The 24,464-nt window shown below is 41.9% G+C and overlaps 1 protein-coding gene across 2 annotated transcripts in view; it reads right to left on the bottom strand.

Annotated features, from left to right (window-relative positions):
* The window catches only part of LOC141503008 (ras association domain-containing protein 2), an 80,415-nt gene extending 58,651 nt beyond the window's left edge, over positions 1-21,764 (bottom strand). Inside the window, exon 1 of one of the 2 annotated variants that reach the window (XM_074208079.1) lies at positions 21,647-21,764. The gene's annotated coding sequence lies outside the window, so the exon portion shown is untranslated. Of the gene's footprint in view, positions 1-6,148; positions 10,880-21,646 lie in introns of those variants that run through there. The other variant, XM_074208087.1, reaches the window with a different exon arrangement.
* Positions 21,765-24,464: the final 2,700 nt, after the last annotated feature.

Below are 24,464 nucleotides of genomic sequence, written 5' to 3'. Positions count from 1 at the left end.
AGTAATTACACTGCCCCCCTTCTCCCCCAGCTAACAGTCACTAGGCTACATCACCATTACTGATTGCAGGCAAACTGAGGTTCTCTAAGGGCTAAAGAAGCAGAGATCTAGACCTTGAAAGAGGCCTTAAGAGCCATCTCCTCCAATGACTTCATTTTGCAAAAGAAGAAACTAAGGTTCAAGAAAGACCAGTGATTTGCCCAAGTTCACACTGTTATAAATGTTGGAGGTGAGATTTGAACTCAAGTCTACAGGTTCCAGAGTCAGAGCACAGTGTTGTCATTTGTACTGGCCATACAAATTTAAATAATATCATTAAGTTGTTGTTATAAGGGCAGTTAGTTGTCACAGAGTTTAAAGCACCAGAGTTTGAGGAAGGAAGACCTGAGTTCAAATTCAGCTGAGTGATTGCAAGCAAGTTACTTCATGCTGTTTGCCTCAGTTTCTTCATCTGTAAAATGAACTGGAGAAGAAATGGCAAACCATTCCAGTATCTTTGCCAAGTAAGGGGGTGGTCAGGAAGAGTGGGCCATGACTGAAAACAAGCAAACAATCCTAGTGTCTTTGGTAATCTCATCCACTCTCATGGATTCAATTATTATCTTTGCAGACCACTAGTGGATCTATTTTCCAGCCCTAACCTCTTTCCCCAAGCTCCTGTCTTACATCTTGAGATGAATTTTATATCACAAATTGGATGTCTTTAGACACTTTAAATTCAACAAATCCAAAACTAAGCTCTTCTTTGTCCCCTCAATCCTTTCATCTTCCTAAACCCCCTATTACTGTCAAGTGTACCCTTGCAAATCCTTAGGCTCCAGCCTAGGGAGCCCCTCAACTCATCTTTTTCCCCTTCTTTATCCAACCAATTTCCAAGTTCTATTGATTCTACCATCATAATAACTCTCCTATCACTTCTTTCTCTCTTCTGACACTTTCACCACCCTGGTATAACTCATGCATGATCTTTTTTTTAAATAAGATTAACAAGCACACTGATATTTCTCTAAGTTAAGGATTATGCAGGGGATCGGTTCCTAGCTGGAGATTTACTGTCTGCCCTTTACAGCTTTGCATGCTTGGACTTTTGCAATAACCCACTGATTGGTCTCCTTGTCTTGGTCAGTTCATTTTCCACTCAGCTGTCTGAATGATCTTCATAATAATAATTATATAGTATAATTATTTTATACTATGGTGATATATTTATATGACATGCACAATATGCTATATTAATTATAATATATAATTATCTACAATATAAAATGGTATAAATATTTTCAATATGGAATATATAATACATAAAAATTATACCATATAGAACTATATAATATTCTTATTATAGCTTTAATTTATATAGTGCTTAAAGGCTTACAGAATACCTTACAAATATTATTTCATTTGATCCTCACAATCCTGGAATGTAAGTACCATTATTAATACTTCAGTTCCAAACTGGAGGCAGGCCACTGAACCTCTTAGTCCTCTATGTGGCTCTTGCAGGGAGGGGTTCGTTAGCTTTTTAAGAGTCATGGATTTCCTTTGGCCATCTGATCCAACCTAGTAGGCAAACATTTAATAAGAACCAGTAGTTCTACAAGTAATAGTACTTCCAGAGGAAGAAACTGAGGAAGACAGAGGTTCATTGACTTTCCCTGAGGTCACTAAGCTAGTAAGGAGATGAGACCAAACTTGAACTCAGCCTTCTTGACTCCAGGGAGAGCACTAACCCAAGTTGCCTGAAGTGTAGGTTTAGCCAAGTCACCCACCCTCCCATTCAGTACCCTGTCAGAATCAAAGATAAACCCCTCTGCTAAGTTACTGAAAGACTTCATCACTTAAGCCCTTTCTTAGATTTTTTTATGTGTGAGGCCACTTCTACAGACCAGCTGCTCTCCTTGCTGTTCCTCAGTTCTTCCATCTACTGACTTACATTTTCACAGACTGCCCCCCCATGCTTGGAACTTTCTCATGTTCCACTTCCTGGCTTTCCTGGTTTCCTTTAAACCCAAGCTAATCCCACTTTCAGCACTAACCTTTCCTGGATGGCCCTTAAAGTTACAACCTTCTCCCTAAGATTAGTTCCAACTTTCTTACCTACAAGCTCTCTGCCCAAAGGAATGTAAATCTGGATCATGGAAACCTGGCTAGATATCTAAGGGTTTGGAGTCTCAAATCACTCTAGTTCTCCTCCACTGATCAACAATAGAACCAGACCAAGCCCCACATTGGTCATTGTTTAGGTCCTGATTGACTCAGAGTGGAATGTAACTAGCAATTATTTCTGTTCTGGCCAACAATGCTGAGGGTCTTCCCCTCCCAGATTTTTTTTTTTGGGGGGGAGGGAGGGAATTAGGTTAAAGAGGCTATTCTCTGCCTCATTTTCTTTTACCTAGCCCATAACTCAGGCTCTGGGTTTAGAGTGCCCACTTGAGGTGTTCACATGGACTATTTGTGCTCAACCGAACTCATTTTGGTCTGATCAGTCACAGTCGAACACATTGTAATTTGTCTCAAACATAGTGGTGTCATTTTGGTCTTCTTCGATAATGAAGACAAGAACTAACATATCTCAGTCAAATAGAGAGCTATTAAAGGCCTTAGCTTAAAAAGGCCAAGGTCTCCTAATGCATCAAGGTTCCTCTCTAGTTGTCCTGATTCATATCTGGCCAGTGGACCCAAATGACCCCAGAGGAGAAAGTGAGGTGGGTGACTTTCCACAGCACCCTCCTCACTTAAATCTAATTCACCTGCATGTCATGGTCTTCTTGGAGGACAAAGAACCAAAAACAACATTTCCAATTTATCCTGTGTACATGTATTTGTACAAAGCTGCTTGCATGTTCCTCCTCCATTAAACCACGAGTTCTTTGAAAGCAAAAAGCTCTTTTTGCCTTTCTTTGTATTGCCACCTCATAGCACAGTGCCTGGAAGTGCTAGGTTCTTATTAAATGTTTGCTGACTAGGCTGGATCAGAATGCCAAAGAAGTCCATAACTCTTAAAAGATGAAGAACCCCTGTAGAGGCTGTCTAGAAAACTAAGAAGTTCAGTGGTCTGCCTCCAGTTTGTGTCAGAGATGGAACCTGAACCAGGGGATCCTGATTCTGAGGCCGGTCCTATCCATTCCATCACGCAGGTCCATCATACAGTTAACAGATGCTTATTATGTGATTGACACATAAAAAAAGATTTTACAAATGTAGGTTGAATTGAAGTGAATTAAGATCTAGATCTAGATTCTAGAATTGAAAGCAAAGGCGGGGGGGGAGGGGGGGGGGGGGGGGGGGGGGGGGGGGGGGGGGGGGGGGGGGGAGACAAAGGGAGGTTTTTCTAGAGTCAATTAAAGGTTGTGCTACCAAGACTCAAGGAAGCCAATGAGACCAATGCCTAGATTTCCTCCATACCTGATTGTAAAGAGACACTCTTAAAATAGACCTCCCCACCCAGGTTTAAAAAACAAAAGGTGATTGCCATTCTTCTTAATCCTAGTCAAAGTATTTATTCATAGTGTTGGAGGGTTTGGTTTCTTGGAGCAGGTGGTGTTTTTTTTTTACACTGTTCTAACCTCCATAACATCAGAGAGTTTCTGTTCCTTTTGTGCCACTTTTTTTCTTGTTTCCTTGAACAGAAGCTCTTTGATAGCCAGTACTTCCTGTTTATTGACTTGTTAGCAAGCTGCTCCCCAACTCATCTCTGATGTCACATCCTCTTCCTAAAGAGAATCTTCCTTGTTTTTTCCTTTTTTAGTGCTGTAGGGACAACAGATCTGCAGGTCCAGGTGGAACCCAACCACTCCTCCCTCAGTCCCATAGCATCTGTTAATACCTATGCAAAGCCCCTAAGCCCAAAGAATGGAGCAGGGGAGAAGGAGCAGGAGGAGAAGTGGGGCAGGGGGAGCTGCTAGCATGAAGGAGAAACTCTGAGTACATCATCAATGACTGTTAGGACTTCATTCATTCAATAAACAATTCATTAAGGCCCTTATGAATGTACCAGGCACTAGACTAAAAAAACTGGATGTGCAGGGGCAGCCAAGTGATGTGGTGGATAGATCACCAGCCCTGGAGTCAGGGGGATCTGAATTCTGGTCTTGGACACTTGATACTTAGCATCTGTATGACCTTGGGCAAGTCACCTAACCCCAAAGAAAGAAAAAGAACTTGACAAAGAGTTTTGACTAAAGAGAAATAACATTTACAGAGATGAGTCAATATAAAAATATATTCAAAATATTTTTTGGCAATCAGTAAAAACATTAATAACTAGGAAGGATCAGGACAAAGGCTTCTCACCAGAGATGACATTGGAGCTGAATTTTGAAGAGAGTGAGGAAGAAGGGTATTCTAGGTAGGAAGGAACCAGTTTTTCCAAAAGCTCAGAGGTGGAAATGTTTTGTCCTAGGAAAGGCAAGGAAAGCTAGTTTGCATGGAAAGTAGGATGTCTGAGGAAGAGTAATATGAGATCAGTCTGGAAAGATAGATTGGAGCCAGACTGTGAATAAGTTATCAATGTCTGTAGAAGAGCACGAGGTATGAGCACCATGGGCAAGGAAAACTGTTGATATTTACAAAGCACTTTAAAAATGTGAAGAATACATAAGGTTAGAGTACACTATCTTATCTAAGCAGTTCTGCAAGTGATTTTGGAGAGGAGATGAAGGGAACATGACCTTTTTTTTATATGAAATTCAGGGATTCAAACCCAAGTCCTTCCTGACTGAGGCTGCCTCTCGTTCACTAAAAGGAAATAATATTCTCATTTTACAGATAAGGAAACTGAGGTTCCAAGAGGTAGAAATAATTTACCCATAGTCATAAAAACTTCATATTAATAATAAAAAATAATAGTATTTATCAAAAGCTTTAAGGCTTGCAAAGGGCTTTATATGTACTTCCTCATTTGATTGTTGAAACCACCCAGTGAGGTAGATATTATTATTATTATTATCCCCACTTCACATTATATAGTAACTGAAGTTAAGATGATGATGATGATGTTTGTCCCTTGTTCTTAAAGAAGACCATGACATCAGGGAAGTGATACCAAGACATGCACGTGAATTGGATCTGAGTTGAGGGGGTGCTGTGCCAAGTCACCAGCCTCCCTTCCTCCTCCAGAGTCATCTGGGTCCAGTGGCCAGAAATGAATCAGGATGACTGGATGCAAGACAATCAGGGCTAAGGGATTTGCCCAAGTGTCTGAGACTGGATTCAAACTCCAGTCCCCATAACTCCCCCAACTGAGGTCTAAAATGTTCGAGTGATTTACCCAGACACACAACAAGTAAGTATCCATGGCAGGATTGGAACTCAAGTCTTCCCGGCTCAAACTCTGTGATAATTTGACTCTAAATCTAATAGATTTTCTACCACACAGTGAAATGAACCACATGAATCTCCTGGGTGATTCATTTTCCCATCACAAATCTCAGTACCCAACATAAAAAAAAAAAAAACCCACAAGACAGAATTTAAGATCCAAGGACCTGCCTCCCGACCAGTTTTACTCCTCCCAGACTGTGGGACCCTGGGGCAAACCAACCCTTAATCCTCAAATTAATCTGAAGGTCAAAGAAAGGAGTGATTTAATCCCAAAGCTTCCACTCCCCACCCCACCCTGAAATACTATTATCCAATGGTACTCCAGAGTAGGGTACTCACCTCTCTACTGGTCTTATACATGTACAGAGGGAGGGGGCAAGTGCACCGGATGTGGATGCTGTCTTAATATAACAGCAGGATTTAACCACCACCCCCTAACTTCAAAGACTACTTGTACCTGTTCCCAAGAGTGATGACTAATGGAATTTAAAGAATGTTTTCTTCCAAGGAGTTCAAAGAGCTTGACCTTGCTGTGCTCTAATTAGACTCTCCAAGTAGCCCAAACTCCTTTTTAAGGAGGCAAAACTTAAGCATGGGAGAAATAACTTGCTTCTCCCCAAGGTTACTCAAGAGCTCAAGTCAAAAGCCAGGTCTCTTCTCATCTGGTCTCATTATACCAGCTTTTCAGGGTGCTAACTTACGAATAAACTCAAAACATTTTGGGTCCAGTCAGAACATCACAGATTCAGAACCAAAAGGGAGCAAAGATCATCAGAACCAATATCCTCATTTCACAGATAAGGTCCAGAAAACCAAAGAGACTTACCCAAAGTCAATGAATCCACAAATGCTGATTAAGTACCTTCTGTAGGACCACACAGACAAAAATAGCACAGTCTCTAACCTAAAGTCATTTAAATTTTTTTTTAAGGTTTTTGCAAGGCAAATGGGGTTAAGTGGCTTGCCCGAGGCCACACAGCTAGGTAATTAAGTGTCTGAGGCCAGATTTAAACTCGGGTACTCCTGACTGTAGGGCCGGTGCTCTAGCCACTGCGCCATGCGCCACCTAGCCACTCCAAGAAATTTATATTCTATTCAGGAAACATCACATCCATAAAAGTATATACACAATTTATATAAGGTAAAAGGCAGCTAGGCAGCACAGTGGTTAGAGTGTCAGGCCTGGAGTGAGAAAGACCTGAGTTCAAATCCATCCTCAGAAACTTACTAGCTATAAAATGCTGGGCAAGTCACTTAATCCTGCTTGCCTCAGTTTCCTCATCTATAAAATGAAATGGGGAAGGAAATGGCAAACCACTCTGGTATCTTTGCCAAGAAAACTCCAAACCCGGTCACAATGAAGTGATGTGGATGAAAAAAAGACTGAACAAAAATAACTGGAGGGCAAGAGAGTGAGAAAGACCAGGAAGGGTACTAGGAAAGGTACTAGCATCTGGGGGAAGGAGTCACAAAAGATTAAATGTAGAAGGCATTGGAGCTGAATCTTGAGGGAAATACTGAAAAGTGTAGATAAAGAGGAAGTGTATTTCTGGGATGGTGAAGAGACTGTAGAAAAACAAAGAGATGGAGTGTCATATGTAAGAAACAGCAAAATAGCACAGGTAATAAGAGGCAGGAGGCAGAACTTGAACCCAAGTCCTCTGGCTCCTTCTACTATAAATAAGACAGAGAATTTTAAAATGAGGAAACTGAGGAATCAGTCTTTCTGAGCTGATAACAAGATCCAGAATGGTATGATAGAAGGGGCAATGGACTCAGAGTCAAACTGAAATCAAGGTTCTGCCACTTCCTCATTATGTGGTCATGAATAACCCCCATTTCATCGTTGGGGACCTCAGTTTCAAAAATAATGAAATGTCACAATTGGAAGGAAACTCAGAAACCACCTAATCCAACCCATATTCAAGAAGAACCCCTCCCCCACAACAACTCAACCTTCAAGTGGTCTTCCATCCAATTTTTGCTGCATGGCTTCCAATGAAATGGAACTCTCTCTCACCTTTGGCTGTTTGTTTCAATTCTGGATAATTCTATTAGGAAGTTCTTCCATAACTGAACTTAAAAATTGAGCTCATCTACCTATGCTTCTTGTTTTTTCCTTTAGAAGAAATTCTACATGAGAACCTTTCAAGTTCTTAAAAACCAGATTGTGGCCCCTCTGAATGTTCTCTACTACAAAAAGCAAGCCTGTTTCTTTTCATTGATCATGATATGGATTCTTTATTCCCTGGTTGCCCTCATTCACAAGGTTATCATTGCCCTGCCTAAAATGTGATGCCCTGAACACAGTACTTCAGACATGGGGTGATTATGTTCATATTCCTGAAAATTATGCTTCTCTTAATATAGTCCAAGACTACATTATTGTTTTTTGGCTGTCACAGCACATTGTTGACACACTGGGCTTCTTGTTGCTGTTATACTTGTTGAGTCATTTCTATGATATTTGACTATTCATGGCCCCATTTGGGATTTTCTTGGCAAAGGTAATGCTTTGCCATTTCCTTCTCAAACGCATTTGACCGATGAGTAAACTGAGGCAAACAGCATTTAGTGACTTGCTTAGGGTCATGGAGTTTATAAGTGTCTGAGATCATATTTGAACTCAGGAATTAGAATCTTCCTGACTCCAGGATAGGTACTCTATCTACTGTGTCACCTAGTTACCCTCCAGTGAGCTTAGAGTTCGCTAAAACCCCAAGATGTTTTTTTTGCCAATTTCTGCCTTACTATGTCTCCCCTATGTTGCACTTATGAGGTTTTTTTTTTTTAAATCAAGCTTAAAGCTTGACATTTATCCCTATTAAATACCAATTAAGTAAGATGGTTGGACTATCTCTAAGGTCCTTTGCAGCCTTAAATCAGGAGTCTGACTTTTCATTAGAAGTATATATGTTGTCTCCTCTTCTCAACCACACACCATGGGATGGCCTGGACAGTGCCTTTTCAATCTTGGCTGAATTTCATTTTCTGCAAAAGACACAATAGACCACAAATCCTTCCTCTGCCAAGAAATCTTTATTTCTGTCCCCTCCTCTCTTGGTTCAACTAGAGTAGCAAGAAATCCCCCAAAAGAATTGAGAAAGGAGTCTGAGTCATGGTCCAAGGATAATGATATTGAAATGCAATTGAGAGATGGCTAGGTCAAAAGTCAACCACTTTACCTGCCACCCTATTTACAGCATCACCCAGGTCCTGTTTGTTGATTCTACCTCCTCTGGTTAGAGGGCTGGAGGGAGAAGAAAGAAAACATTTCCTATAGTCTCCCTTTTATAGAGTTTTCAAAACTGCAGCCAGCTCATCTGCTAGTAGTTGCTTTGCTTAGTTTCCACTTCATCTTCATCTTAATCAGTCCCTAGCCCAGACTAGTACCTTCTGGTCTTCCTCCCTGGCCTTTCCCCCCCTTTCATTTTCCTTTTATATTGTCTTCCCAGGCTTAGTCAACATGTTAACAAGAATTTAAGCACCAACTATATGTCTTGTGCTTAAGTACTGGAGGTAGAAATATAAGGAAAAAAAAGAAAAGCAGTCCCTGTTTTCAAGGAACTTTCATTCTAATGGGGGAAACTGAAAAAGTTGGGGGGGAATTAAAGAGAGGTAGAAGAGAAAGTTCCTGAATGGGATCATGATGGTGGAGTCCAAACAGTCTGAAGAAGACTTAGGAAAGGAATGAGGATATGTGACTGGCCTATGTCCCTCCTCAAAAATGGAGGTTCTGGGAAGAACTCACCAATGGGAGAAGATGTTCCAGAGTGAGAAGACCTCAAGTTTGAGGAAATTTAGATTTGTTTGCATGTATAAAGTAGTAGAGGCATAGTCCTGAGAATCAGACCTAGGAGGAGCAAACCCACATCCCTTGAGAGTGTCCTTGGGAGATGACTCTAATTCCAAGGAAGAGGGCAGAGGGATCGGAATCACATCTGGAACAAAAAAAACAACAGGGGCACCAACCAATGATGAGGACTTAGGGAGTCCACAAAACCTCAGAAAGAAATCTCCCACTGACAGTAAATCATAACAGAATTTGGCAACAGTTCCAATGAAGTATTTGAAGGAAAGTCATGCAAGCAGCATTCAACCCTGTCATTTGAAAGAGCTCCTTTCTCATTATGACTTAAATATATCTCCAAGCTGAGAAGGGAAAAGAATGGAAAGAGAATTGGGTTTAGAGTCCCAAGTCTCAGGCTGGCTAAGCACCATGGTCTTTGAGGGTGACCTTGGACAAGTTGGCCCTTCATTCTAGGAGGAGTCTAGAAGGATTGGGCTTTAAGGTCCCTTCTAATGAGCTATCTTCACTATAGAAACAGGTGTCATTTATGATATTGTTCAGTTGTATCTGACTTTTCATGACCCCATTTGGGGTTTTCTTGACAAAGTCATTGGATTTGCCATTTCTTTCCCCAGCTCATTTCTGCAGATGAGGAAATGGGTTAAGTGACTTTGCCTAGAATCACACAAAGAGGTCAGATTTGAATTTAGGTCATCCTAACTCCAGGCCTAATGCTCTCTCCACTGATCTACCTAGTTGACTCTAGAAACGGGTGAGAGAAATCTATAAAATCATTGTAGACAGAAGTCCTGGTATTGAATATTTCATTCCAATTCCTTAGGGTTCAAAAGTAGAGCCCTGAAATTTATACCAGAACATATAATCTATAACTGAATGCTATAAAGTGTCCAGTCCAATATAGTTCATAGATATGTGAAAATGGTCTGTTTGATGCCTTTGAAATAGTTTCCTTTTCTATTTTTTTCCCCAGAATACATGAAAGAACTCGGAAAGAGGAAGTAAAAACAGTTCCCTTTTAGCTTTCTTCAAGCAAATAAGCCCTTCCCTTACAGAGAATTAGGGACAGAATAGCTGTAAGACCATCTTGTTCAGAAGTATCCAACTCTGAGGACTGCTCAAATCTGATTAAAATGTAATTGGGAAATATCTAACAACATAAAATACAATAGAACATAGATAATGTTAACATCTGCTTTTCTAAGTCAATATGTAGCCTGCAGGGATTCTTATGTATGTTTGGTGACCCCTGTTTCTATTTGAGTTTGATAACACTAGTCTGGTGGTATCCCCTTTTCATTTATAGAAAAGAAAACTCAAGACCAGAGGAAGGGAAATGACTTATCCAAAGTCACACATTAAGTTAGTAGTGGTACCAGAATTAGAATCCAGATTTCCTGAGCCCCAGATCAGGACTCCTTTTTTTTTAACCATACTTCATTGCCTAAATTTAGAGGATTTTGCTTCAAATTAAGCAATTGGAAGGTACCTATTTTCTGCTGAAAATTTTCTATGATTATTCGTTACCTTATCATTTCTGAAACTAAGTCAACTAGAATAAGACCAAAGGCCATAGATCTGAGTTTCTCCTATGCCTTAGCTTCCTCACCATAAAATGAAAAAATTAAGGTAGATGATCAATAATGTCTCTTCTGGCTACATATCCTATGATCCGGCATATTTTTATTGCACTGTATTATTATTTATTTTTATTATGATTTCATTTATCTACTGCAATTTTATTTTAAATTAATTTTTTTTTCAACTAACAAGCATTTGTTTGACATCTCTCTTTAAGATCATCTTGATCTCAGGGTCAAGAGATTGAAGTCACTATGGGCAAGGCTTCCCTCAGACTCTTCCCTCCAGATCATAGCTCCTAACCCAAAAGACTTTGCCATCCTTTCATCCCTGATGATTACAGACTGCAGGGCCCAGAAACTCCACATAACAGAGGAGCTATTGTAGTCAGATGATACCCATGTTTATGCAAACCTGCCAATCCCCGGGGTTCCCCTCTTCCCTCCTGGACCCACCCTCTGTATCCTTCCCGGGAACATACAAGGAAGGTTCAATGTAAACAAAACCAATGACTACCCAGCTTGTGGTGGTGACCCATTTCCAAAAGACTTTTTCTAAAACCATAAAAAAAGGAAATTTTTTTTGTTGTTGTTGCTATTGTTATTTTTTAAAATGACAATGTCCTATCAGCTTCCTCTTGGTAGGGCTGCATATACAGGTGACTGGGGAGGAGAAATCAGATGGAGATCAATCCTACAATTTTTTAAAGTCTACTGGTCTAGCATCCAAGGATGGAGAGGGTGCTGAGGAATGTCCCTATTCACAAAAGCAAGAGTCTAAATCCTGTGGGAGTAGATTCAAAAGAATGCAGAATATTAGAGCTGGGGAGAACTAGAGACTTCATCTAGACCAGCTCTCCTTTTAGATTCAAGAGAACACAGAATGTTAGAACTGGGAAGAACAAGAGACTTCATCTAGCCCAGGCTCTCCATTAGACAAGTTCACTATAACGTTCAATTAATGAGCACCTCTCAAACCCCTAGTATGTTCTAGTATGTGCTAGGCACTGGAGATACCATAATAAAATAAAATAAAAATAAAAACAAAAGCAGGGGCAGTTAGGTGGCATAGTGGATAAAGCACCAGCCTTGGAGTCAGGAGTACCTGGGTTCAAATCCAGTCTCAGACACTTAATAATTACCTAGCTGTGTGGCCTTGGGCAAGCCACTTAACCCCATTTGCCTTGCAAAAACCTTAAAAAAAAAAAAGAAAGAAAAAAAAGCAAACGTCCCTACCCTCAAGGGGTATGTATGTATATTCAAAATAAATACATGGTCATTTTAGAGTGGAGGAAAGTACTAACAGCTGGGAGAAGAAAAGATCAAGAAGGGCATCAACAGGAAACAGAATTTGAACTGAGCTTTGAAGGAAACCACGGATTTTGAGAGTCAGCAACAAGAAATAAAGTGCATGTATGGCAGAGAGTCAGTGCCAAAGCTCAGAGGTGCAAGATGGAAAAGGAAACGTTGCATATAAAGAGCAACAAAACAGTCTGATTGAGCCATAGACAGGTAGTAAGGGAAGAAAGGCATATGATTTGAGAACCATGCTGGGGCCGGAGATTCAGGATTGCCAATCCCAGTTCCCAGCTCCATACTAGTGTCCTAGAAGATCCAAATGTAAGAGCTACCTTTTCTCATGTACTCTACAATTTGCAAAGTACTACCCTCACAGAAACCTTAGGGGAATAGGGCAACTCTTATTAGCTCCACTGTACAGAAGAGGAAACTAAGGTTCAGAGAGGTCCTTTAGTAGCTTGCCCAGAGTTCCACAACTAGTAAATAACAGAGATGGGATTCGAACTCAGTTATAAAATGTAAGGTACCTCAGGGGTCATCCTCATAGGATCATTGTTTCAAAGCTAGAGGAGAACTTAGAGGCCACCTAGTCTCATTTTACAGTTGAGGAAACTGAGGTCCAGGGAAGTCAAGTGACTTGTCCAAAGTCAGGCAGGAAGTATTAGAGGAAAGGATTCAAGAGAAAGTCCTCTAATCCCAGAATCAGTCAAAGGAAGACTCCTCTCTGACTCCAAGCCTGGCTCTCTTTTCACTATACCAATGGTTCTCCCACCCAGAACTAACCATGCTGCAACCCCTTTTGGAAATGTTCCAGACAGCTTTGGGAAAATGTTCTCTATGCAAAGAATTAGAACAGCAAACAAAACAGGACAGCTGTGCCCCTGGGCTAACAGAGTCCTCATATACTAATTCCCATACTCACATCCTCTCCTTACCCAGCTCTCCACAGAGAGCTATGAAAGAACCAGGCTCTCCCAACTGGGAGGACCCATAGTTAGCATCAGCCCTCTTTGACGCCTTCACCCAAGCTATAGGAGAGATAGGCAACAAAAGGATAAACAGAGAAAATCGAGAGCAGGAAAGACCCTGAAAGCCTCCTGGTCAACTCCCTCATTTTCCAAGGAGCAGAAAAGAGCACAGAAAGATTTGCCCAAGGTCACATCACTAGGAAGCAACAAAGCTGGAATTGTCAGTCAGAGTTCTGCCAGTGAGTCCTTCTTATCCAGGCTGCCTTTGACATTGAATTTAATCTGAATTCACTTGGATAAATTGGGATACCCTGGGGTACCCCAAGAGCCTTGAAAGTACCCTCTCATCATCTCCAGAACTCCAATCAGTTCCAACAGCTTCTTGGCAAAGATACTAAAGTCTGATATGGGTCAACCCTCCAATTGTCATGAAATAAGATACCCTGGTTTCTAATTGTTTTTCTCTGAAGATAAAGGACAAGAAACCAATCTCTAATCTGAGACACCTTTCTCTAAGATCAATACAGGATGAACTGAAAGTTAAAGTGTAAATATTCTCTATTTCATTCTTATTCAATGGGGAGAGCACTGGGGCTCTGGATTCAGGAAGCCATGAATTCAAATATGACCTCAGACATTTATTAACTAAGTGGCCCTGATAAAACCACTTGATCTCTGTTTGCCTCCATGTCCTCATTTGTAAAATTCGGAATAAAAGCACTTACTTTACAGGGTTGTTGTAAGGACTAAATGAGATAATAATTGTTACTATTATTACTATATTACTATTATTGTTATTATTATCATTATCCTTCTTATCAGTCTGGGTACCAGGAAAGATGAAAAAAGAAAATAGATTATAAATCCATGAGGACAGGAATAACATCTTAACTGAAATTTCTTTCTTTACAGCCTCTAGCGCCATATTCTGATCAGAAAATTTGGAAGCATGAATAAATGAAGGAAGGGCAGTTAGGTGGCACAGTGGATAGAGCACCAGACCTACAGTCAAGAAGACTCATCTTCATAAATTCAAATCTAGCCTCAGACATTTACTAGGTATGTGACCCTGGGCAAGTCACTTCACCTTGTTTGCCTCATCTGTAAGAAGTAAGGACAACATAGTCCAGTACTTATGCTAAGAAAACTCCAAATGGGGTCATGAAGAGTCAGACAGGTCTGAAAAATGATTGAAAAACAACAAAGGGAGGGAGGGAGGAAGGGAGGGAGGAAAGAAGGGAGGGGAGGGAGAGAAGAAGGGACTTCTTAGGAAACACAAGTGATGTTCTATACAGGGAGAAACTATGATGACAATGCAGATACTGTCCCAGAAAGTCTTATAGCAAGAAACTCTACTCAAACTCTATCCCCAAATTCTACCCATGGAAAACCACTCTAGTATTTCTGTTCCCAAATAACCTAAATGGGATCTGTTGATTTGAGGGCTGTCTCTCTTTTGGAGGCCTCTGGTTCAGTTCCCTATAAGGAAGAGAAAATCCACTGAAAACCAAAATCAAACTAAAGGATTAAATTTACAAAAGAATTCCCCCTGGGTTATGATATCTGAGGTCTTTTAGTGATACCTGGGCCAGGTTACCAGGACTAAAGTTCCAGGGAGAGTGTCGAAAGGAAATCCCATAACTAAACACTGGAGAATGATACCTCCAGCACCTCAGTTCTCATCCTCTGGAAGTATTCGTTTAAATATTTTTATATGGGGGGCAGCTAGTGGATAAAGCACCGGCCCTGGAGTCAGGAGTACCTGGGTTCAAATCCAGTCTCAGACACTTAATAATTACCTAGCTGTGTGGCCTTGGGCAAGCCACTTAACCCTGTTTGCCTTGCAAAAAACTAAATAAATAAATAAATAAACAAACAAACAAATAAATAGATAGATAGATAGACAGATAGATAGATAGATAAATAAATATTTTTATAACTGAAGACCATGAAAGGAAAGAACAATTAGCAAATCTATTGGTTAAAATCCAAATTTTACTTCTTTAGTGATGGTTATGCACTAGTAATATAATAACAGTTAACATTCATGTAGTGTTCTAAAGGTCTGCAAAGCACTTTACACATACTTCATTTGAACCTCACAACAACCATGGGATGAAGGGGGTTCTTATTTTCTCCATTTTACAGATGAGGAAACTGAGGCTGAGAGAAGTTAAGTGTCTGGGGCAGGATTCCAAGTCCCTCACTCTATCTCTAGTTGACATATTAATATAAAAGAGCATGTTACTTTGTGGTAAGATAAACAATAAGAACTCTGCCAGCTCTAAAATCCTGTATAAATATATATGTAAATATATGTATATATATATATATATTATACACATATCATGAGGTAAGAATAATGACTGAATCTGACTTCTTGCTGCCAAATGCAAGTTTTATCAAAATCAACTATATTGAAGCAGCTAGGTGGCATAGTGAATAGGGCATCAGAATCAGGAAATCCTCTGTTCAAATCTAGCCTCAGACACTACTAGCTATGTGGCCCTGGGCAAGTCACTTAACCCTGATTGTCTCACCAAAAAAAAAAAAAATCAAACATATTCCAGGACAAATAAGGATCCCCAAAATTTATAGGACTGATCAGGCCTTTGTAACCTGCCTTGGTCAGGTCACTTGGGGTATTAAGTGTAATCCTGGAGGTCACATTCTGGAAAGAACACAATAAATCCTGGATATTCTAGAGAGAGTCTCTAGAGTTGAGAAATGAACATGGTGAAGGACTTTGCATCAGGTCACCTAAAGATATACAATTAAAGGACCTAAAGATGTTTAGCATGCAGAAAAGAAGTTTTGGGAGGAGAGTAGGGAGAGATGATAGCGGTTTTCAAGATTTGAAGGGCTGCCACATAATGGGATTTGATTTTTCTACTTAGCCCAGAGGAGTCACAAATAGTTAGAAGCTTCAGGATTTCCATTTTTGTGAGAAGAAAAATTTTCTCGTGATCAGAACTAGCACAAATGCAATAGGTACCCAAGGAAGCTGTGGGCTCCCCCCAATGGAGTAGGGAAAGGGGAGGAGTGGTCTTCAAGCAGAGGCTGGATGACCACTTGATGGGAATATTGTAGAGAAGATTGCTAGTCAGGCCTGGGTTGAATCAGATGATTTCTGTGGTTCCTTGTAATCCTGACATGGTGTCACACCTGTGTAACTCCAGATACTAAATGATCAGAAGTGTGATGATGAGGTTTATAAGTTAATACATAAGATCATTTCCAGTTGGTATTTATTTATTTATTTATTTATTTATTTACTTGTTTGTTTGTTTTGCAAGGCAAACGGGGTTAAGTGGCTTGCCCAAGGCCACACAGCTAGGTAATTAGTAAGTGTCTGAGGCTGGATTTGAAATCAAGTACTCCTGACTCCAGGGCCGGTTCTCTATCCACTATGCTTGGAGTCAGGAGCAACTGAGTTCTATGATCTCAAATAAATTTACTTAACTCAGTTTGCTTCAGTTTCCTCATCTGAAAAATAAGCTAGAGAAGGAAAATGCATTCTCTGCCCCCCAAAAACCAAAAGGGATCACAAAGAATCAAACACAACATACTGAATGGCATCTTATCTTGTTTTTACACAGTTGTATAGATGTTCTCCTGCCTGCCCACCTCCCTCCCCATTATACTTCTTGAGCAACTTGAGAGAAGAACCTGGTTTGTTGGGGGTTTGGGGGGTTTGTTTGTTTTTTTTGCTAGCTAGTATTCCAGCAATGTCCCTGGAGCATTGTAGGGACTCATTGTCGGACACTCCAAGGTTTCCCAAAAGTTATAATGCAATTTTAAGCTTTAATAAAACTTCAAAGATTGAATCTGCACTAAGTCTTTTGAAACAACCCTGTATATCTTCTTTGTACATAATTGTTTTCATGCTGTCTCCCCACTCCTCACCCTCATTAGATTGGATGCTTCTTGACTGCAGATTTGTTTTTGCCTTCTTTTCCCCACTCCAACGGGGAAACCCACAACCTCCTTGGGTACCTATTGCATTTTGTATCATAGGGCTAGTTCAATTCACTCCTGTTTGACTCTTAGTGATCTCATGGTGTTTTCTTGGCAAAAATACTGCAGTGACTTCCCATTTCCTTCTCTGCTTCATTTTATAGGGGGGAAAATTCAAATTAAGATTAAGTGACTTGCCCAGGGTCACACAGCTAATAAGGTGTAGCTAGCTGAGACCAGACAAACTCAGGAAGATGAGTTTCCCTAACTCCAAGCACTCTGCACTGGGTCACCTAGCTGCCCTGTAATGTTTAGTAGAAGACCCTTAATAAATAAATGTTTGTTTCCTTGAGTTGATTTGCCACTGTTGCTCCCTATTTCTCCAGTTAGTTGTTCAGTTATTAGCCTTAAAGTAGTCTATATCATCAGATTTTTTGTGGTTTACTAAATAGTCTTATTGAGGCTTTTCTTTCAGCCCACTGACTAGAATAGTAAGTGACACTAAGTGCTTAAAATTTATAGTTTATAAATGAAGACTTTTGCATAGTGGATTTCTTTTCATTAATACATCAATCATAAGACTTCATCTCCTTTCATGGAAAACCCTCCTGCTTCACCTCCATTTCTCAGAATCTCTAATTTTCATCAAAGCTCAGCTCATGTTTCACCTTCAAAGCTTTTTGATTTCCCCAGTAGCCAATGCCTCCTTCCACCCCTCTCTCCTACATTGTATTTATATGCATATATGTAAATAAATCCATATACAGTAATTTATATATTATATATATGTATATTCTGTCTCTGTATATTCTTTCCCTTCCTCCCTTCCTCTTTTCCTCTTTATCATATATCATCCATCTATAATCTATTTCTCTGTGTCTCTCTTTTGCTTTCTTTCATTCTCTCTCTATACACAAATATGTCTATATGTCTGTCTTTCTGTCTCTCCCCATCTATTACATGTGTGTGTATTTTTATATATGTAAAATTACTCCATATATAATAATTTTTAATATCTAGACCAACATATGTAAATAATGTCTTCCTTGACTGAATGTAAGGTATGTGAAGGCAAGAGGTGTTTCATTTTTGCCTTAGTAGCTCCAGCACTCAATAGGTGCTTAAGAAATGTTTATTGATTGATTGAATCAATTAAGGATCTCATTCTATTTCTAACTGAAAAGCATTCCTTCAATTTAGCTCTACTTTCTAACGAGCTCCAAATGCCATAAAATAGTGTTAAATTCTCTTCCTTTTCTTCCTGGTTGCTCTGACTACTCTATTTTGTAGTATTTGTTGCCTAGCAAAGTTGTTCATTATTTTTTGTTAATGCTGTGCTTTACACAGTTTGTTTGGAAGGTCAAATGAGTAAGAGAACTTTGGCAAAGCAGAATTCAGCCTGACACCAGAGAGAACCCATGGGCTTCTTCAGTAGGGCCAGAACTTAGAAACAGGAAAGGGAGACAGAGGGAAGAGAGAGAGAGGCTAGTCCTTCCATGGCAACTACATAATCTCACAAAGCCTCTCCTCCTTGGTAGGATTGCCCAAAGCTTGAGTTTAACTAGTACAGATTTTGAGAATCCAGGGTCATCTCCACCCTCAGGACAAAATATCAGAAGGATTTTAGTGGAGCTGTGTAAATAATAATCATTCAATTATAAGCTATCTAAATCATATAAACATTGTTACTCCCATCTCCAGAGCAAATAAAATGAAGAAAATTGTTTTATTCCTATAACACACAGGGGTGAAGATATTACTTGGAAAGACCCTTTTGGCTTCGAGTTTTCTAGTGGACAAAACAAAATGTCAATCATTTAAGAATTAGTCTTCCTGGTCCCAAGGTCATAGAACTTGATTTGGAAGAGAAAATCCTGAATTACTCATTGCCCCTAAATACTCACTCACTATAAATGTAAGTGTGTGTGTGTGTGTACACACACAATAAGGTATAACTTCTGAGGTAGGTTAGAATACACTTAATATACATATATATATATATCTTTTTCAAAAATATTCTCAAAATGCCATATATCACTGAATTTTTTAATACTATAATTAAAAGGGAGGAAAGACTTCTTTTGGACTTTGCCAATTTTGCTTTTCATTCCTATTAACCTGAACTTCAGGTTCAGGCTGTCTAGTGGACTGGTATCAGGACCACCACCTATTCAAACCCTGGCCTTTAAATCTTCCTGATGGTTCAGATTGTACCTTGGCCAATATACACTAGTCATATCATGAGTCTTTTGAGGAATAAGAACTACAGGATGGAAAGGGCAATAGAATGGAAACTATGAGGTCTAGATTCCCAGTCCTGGCTCTCTCATAATGAGGTGAGTATGTGAGAGCTTCTCTGGGTCTCAGTTTCCCCATCTGCAAAATTAAGAAATTGAATTAAATGATCTTCAAGATCCTTTCCATCTCTAAACTTCTGTTGTTCCATAACAGTTCTACCTCCCCAAAGAAGGTTCATAGCAGTCTTATCTCTTCTCAAAATAAATGTCTGTTTTTCAAGTGCTAGTAAATAAATGCACCTGTCATCTAATTAAAAAAATATCTGAAAGACAAATCTAGTCCAAACCCCTCATTTTATGAATGAAGAAATGATTTCAGAAAAGTGACAGGCCTTACCCAAGGTCATACAGCTAGTGATTGACAGAGCCAGAGCTTCAATCCAAATATAGTATTTTTCCAACTAGACTGCATTGCCTTTTACTTTGTTCAGAGTCACAATTCAATTCAGTTAAGCCAACATTCATTAAGCATAAATAAGGTGGCAGTAAGTGGTGCAGTGGTTAGAGCACTAGACCCAGAATCAATGAAGAATCTAACCTCAGACACTTACTAGATGAGTGACCCTGGGTAAGTCACTTGTTTTGCCTTAATCCATTGGAAAAGGAAATGTCCCCCACTCCAGGATCTTTGCCATGAAAACCCCATGAACAGTAGAGTTGGGCACATTTCTGCTAAGCATTGGGAAAACTTAGAACTAGGATCTTCATCTTCTGACTTTCAAAGGCTCTACTGGGAAAACTTAGAACTAGGATCTTCATCTTCTGACTTTCAAAGGCTCTACTGGTTTTCTCTACAAAGGAAGCCTCAATGACTTATCCATTAGTATCTCACAATTGCAGTTTAAATATCTATACATATGAATTTAGCATTCACAGACCTGGAGCTAGAAAATGACCTTAGAAGTTCAGTCCAACCTCCTTACTTTGCAGGTGAGAAGCCTGCAGTTCAGAGAGATGTAAGTGACCTGTCAGTGACAGAGTCAACATTTGAACCCAGGTCCCAGTACTCCCGTTAGCATTCTTATTTCATTCCACAGAGTTTCCTACGCTCCCTCTGTCCCTCAGAGCTTGGCCAGACCGTGTAGGGGACTGGTCCCAGGACCACCATCTATTAAAGCCCCAAGCTTATCCGGGAAACTCAGAAAAACTATGAACTTCAGAGGACAAAATGACTTCTCCCTCACCTTAGCAAAAGACAAACAAAACCAAAGCAAAAACCTTCCCTGAATTGGATTTTGTAGAATTTGGATGCACGGGCTCAAAGGCGGAAAAGAGAAGAAAGAAACAAGAGAACTCCCCGTCCTTTCTCCTTTCCGCTTCCAAAACAATCTACATTAACTGTTCCTTCTCCCCCAACTGGGATGGACAACGAAGCGTGTAACTCCCCCACCCCGATATGGGAGCCGCTTGACCCAAAGACCTTGACCACAAACTTGGGGTGATGGCCGCTAAGCTTGCTTACTCCCTCCCTCCCTCCAAGGGCTGCTGAAAGGGAAAAGATTAAAGGAATGTGATCTGTTCTCATTCTAAGGGAACGCCAGAAAGGCTCAGTTTGCTGCCCCCGGGATGCAGCTCAGCTCCCCCCCGGGATGCAGCTCAGCTCCCCCCCGGGATGCAGCTCAGCTCCCCCCCGGGATGCAGCTCAGCTCCCCCCCGGGATGCAGCTCAGCTCCCCCCCGGGATGCAGCTCAGCTCCCCCCCGGGATGCAGCTCAGCTCCCCCCCGGGATGCAGCTCAGCTCCCCCCCGGGATGCAGCTCAGCTCCCCCCCGGGATGCAGCTCAGCTCCCCCCCGGGATGCAGCTCAGCTCCCCCCCGGGATGCAGCTCAGCTCCCCCCCGGGATGCAGCTCAGCTCCCCCCCGGGATGCAGCTCAGCTCCCCCCCGGGATGCAGCTCAGCTCCCCCCTTCTGCACCTTCAGAAAGGGGAAGCAAGGCCGTGAAGCTAATAGGAAGCGCGGAGGCGCAGCACCGAGAAGCGGGGCCTCTGCCTTGGAAACTTGGGCACGGTCCCCAGAAGCCCGGCTCGCGGCACCTGCCACTCGTGCCCGGGCGGGCGGCCGTGCCCTCACCGCCAAGGAGGCACGGCATTCGGGGCCTCGGCCCGGACTCAAAGCATCTTTGGAGGGTCCGACCTTCCCGCTGCACGGATGGGGAAACTGAGGCCCCCAGGGCCAAGCGGAGCGCCTAGGGGGGCCCAAGGCGCGGGGAGTGCCAGGGAAACGGCCCAACGCTTGCGTTTGGGGCCGGGGAGAGAAAGAATAGGAGAGATGGAGGGGATGTGCCTGGCAAGATGGAGCTGCGATGCTAAAGTTTGAGAGAGGGGGAGGCGGCCCCACGCGCGCACGGCCCACGGACACACACACACACACACGCGCGCGCGCGGGAGGACGGGGAGGATCAAAGGCCGCGTTACCGTGCGCCCCGGCCCGCTTCAGGCCGCTCGCTCCGCGCGGCGGGTCCGGCCCCTCCGTCCCCGGGAGGGCTCTCGGGGCAGCTTCGGGGAGGCAGAGGGAGGGCCGCCCCGGCCCCGGGCCGCCGCCCTCCCGGCTCCCCCAGCCCGCGCCGAGGAGCCCCCGGCTCCAATCCGGCCGCGCCTGCCGCGGGCTCCCGCAGCCCCATTGGCTAGGCCGCCCGGCCGCCCCGCCCCCTTTTCTTTCCTCTCTCCCCCTCCCTCCCCCCGGCAGACAATGCTGAGCGGCGCGAGGGGCGGCGGGGCCGGGGCGGCGCTCTCCTGCAGCCGCCCCCTCCGATTGTCTGCCTGTCTCTGCTCTCCTTTTTCTTCCCGGGGCGCGGGAGAAGGCTAGGGGTTTGGGAAGACGGACTGTGGTCCCTCTGCGAATGCCCTGGACACCCCTTCTCGTGGGGGTGCGGGGAGAATCAGGGACTGGAGACTGGGGGGACACTTCCCAGGGGCTTAATTGAGCAACTAGCGTTTATTTAGCGCCTACTGTGTGCTAGGGGATATAACGACAGAAATTTCCTCAAGGTGCATAATATTAATGCACACATACAGATTCACATATATGTATACATACGTATGTTTGCAGGTGGACAAGATGAAAGGATCGCAGATTTCAAGCTGCAGGAGACCTCAGAAGTCATCCAGTTCCACCCCCTCAAGATGAGGAAGTTGGGGCCCAGGGAAGTGACTTGCTTGCCCAAAAGTCACAAAACTTATGTCTGAGACAGGACAGGAGTCTAGGTCTTCTGAGTCCAGAGGCGATGAATGCTTTTTTCACTCCTCACCCTACACCCTCTGTCCCTTCCCAGCCCCACCACAACTAGTCGTAGAATTTAGAGCTATAAATTAGGGACGTTACCAATTCTAGCCCCACCATACAGTCATTCTCTCTCTCTCTCTCTCTCACCCCAACATTCACTCAGTTGCTATTTTTTTATTTGTACAATATAACTTAGAATCCTTTCCTCTTGTCTCCCAAATGCCATTGCCTTAGTTCAGACCTTCAAACCTCTCCTCTGGTCTGTTCATCAATCACCAGGCATTTATGAAGTGTTCGATAATATATCATACTAAGCCCTGAAGACTTTTTCCCAAAAGAGACAAAAGCAGCCCCTGTTCTCAGTTCTAATGAGGAAGACACAAATAAATATCAACATACATACTAGATTCATAGAGGTAAAGTAGAAAGTACCCTTAGCAGAGAGAGTCATAGGATCTTGGATTTAAAAGCATCACCAAGTCCAACCCCTCATTCTGTAGATAAGAAAAACTGAGGTTAAGTTATCTGTCCATGATCACAGAGCTAGCTGAAGACTTCAAACCTAGATCTTCCTGACTCCCCATCATATCACAATGCCTTCAATTAAGAGTATTTGTAGAGTGCTTTAGTTAACAAGGAATTTAAAGATTGTACTGTGGAGACCCGAGTTCAAATTTGATCTCCAATATTTACTATCTGTGTGATCCTAAGCAAATCACTTATTCTTGTTTTGCCTCAGTTTCCCGTCTATAAAATGAGCAAGGAGGAGGAAATGGCAAACCACTTTTAAGATCTTTGCCTAGAAAATCCTCCATAGGGGTCAAGGACAGTCAGATATGATTAAACAATTAAAGTTTGCAAAGTAAATTGCAAGTATCTCATTCTAGTCTCACAGCAATCATAGGAAATATGAACTACTATTATCTCTGTTTTAAAGAGAAGGAAACTGAGTCCCAGAGAAATTATAAGGTTACTGAGACAAGTTTTGAGCTCAAGTCTTCCTGTTTCTAAACCTCCATCTATCCACTGAATCATTTCTCTGACCCTATTTCCAGTCTATTTCACATAGTCCTCTCTCACCAATTATAAGAACATAGAAATGGAGTTAGAAAGTAGCTCAGGTACCACCTAGACCAATTCCTAGAATTTACCAGTGTCTCCTAGTCTTAGCCCAAATCACATGAAGTGGGTCAATGGTAGTACCAGGGATAAACGTTCCATCTTCTAATTCCTATTCCATGAGTTTTCCGTGGCATCATTCTGCCAATCATAAAACATTGTCTCTGCTCTCATGAAAGTAAAAATATAAAATTAGTTAGGGAAGCAAAGCATATATCAAGTAATTAGAGAACAATTTCTGTATCGGGATGGCAAATCTTTTTCTTCCCAGCATGCAGCTGGTGCTGAGGTCTTTCCGTCCTCCCTAGTCTAGAAGTTTAAGGAAGTAGCCCTGGGGAACTTGAATAATTTTGCTCAGCTGTTCATTAGAGAAAGAAAAGTCACCAGAGAGAGGAAAAAGACTCATCCTCTCCTTCCTCCCTCTCCCTTCTATCTTCACCCCAATCCCTGGGACTTAGCAGACAGGCACTAGGGGAGAGAGGATGCAAATGGTAACAAATCACTGTGAAAAAAACAGGAATTGGGGGGGATCTGCTTTTAGGGTATAACTAAGTCCCCTGGGAGACCTTTTGTATGTGATACCATAATCAGTACAGACAGTCTGTGAAAAAAAGTTTCTGAAGAAGAGAGGAGCTCAGATCATATAGATGGAGCTGGGAGGGAACTTAAGAGTTCATCAAGTAAGAGGCGCCTACATGGTGTAGTGGATAAAAGCACCGGCTTTGGAGTCAGGAGTACCTGGGTTCAAATCTGGTCTCAGACACTTAATAATTACCTAGCTGTGTGGCCTTGGACAAGCCACTTAACCCCATTTGCCTTGCAAAAACCTAACAACAACAACAAAAAAAGAGTTCATCAAGTCTAACCCTCATTTTATAGTTGAGGAAATTG

The sequence above is a fragment of the Macrotis lagotis genome, chromosome 1 (genome assembly GCF_037893015.1).
Source record: "Macrotis lagotis isolate mMagLag1 chromosome 1, bilby.v1.9.chrom.fasta, whole genome shotgun sequence".
Lineage (NCBI taxonomy): Eukaryota > Metazoa > Chordata > Mammalia > Peramelemorphia > Peramelidae > Macrotis > Macrotis lagotis.
Note: the sequence above shows the minus strand (reverse complement) of the source record. Positions and strands in the feature narration are given on the sequence as shown.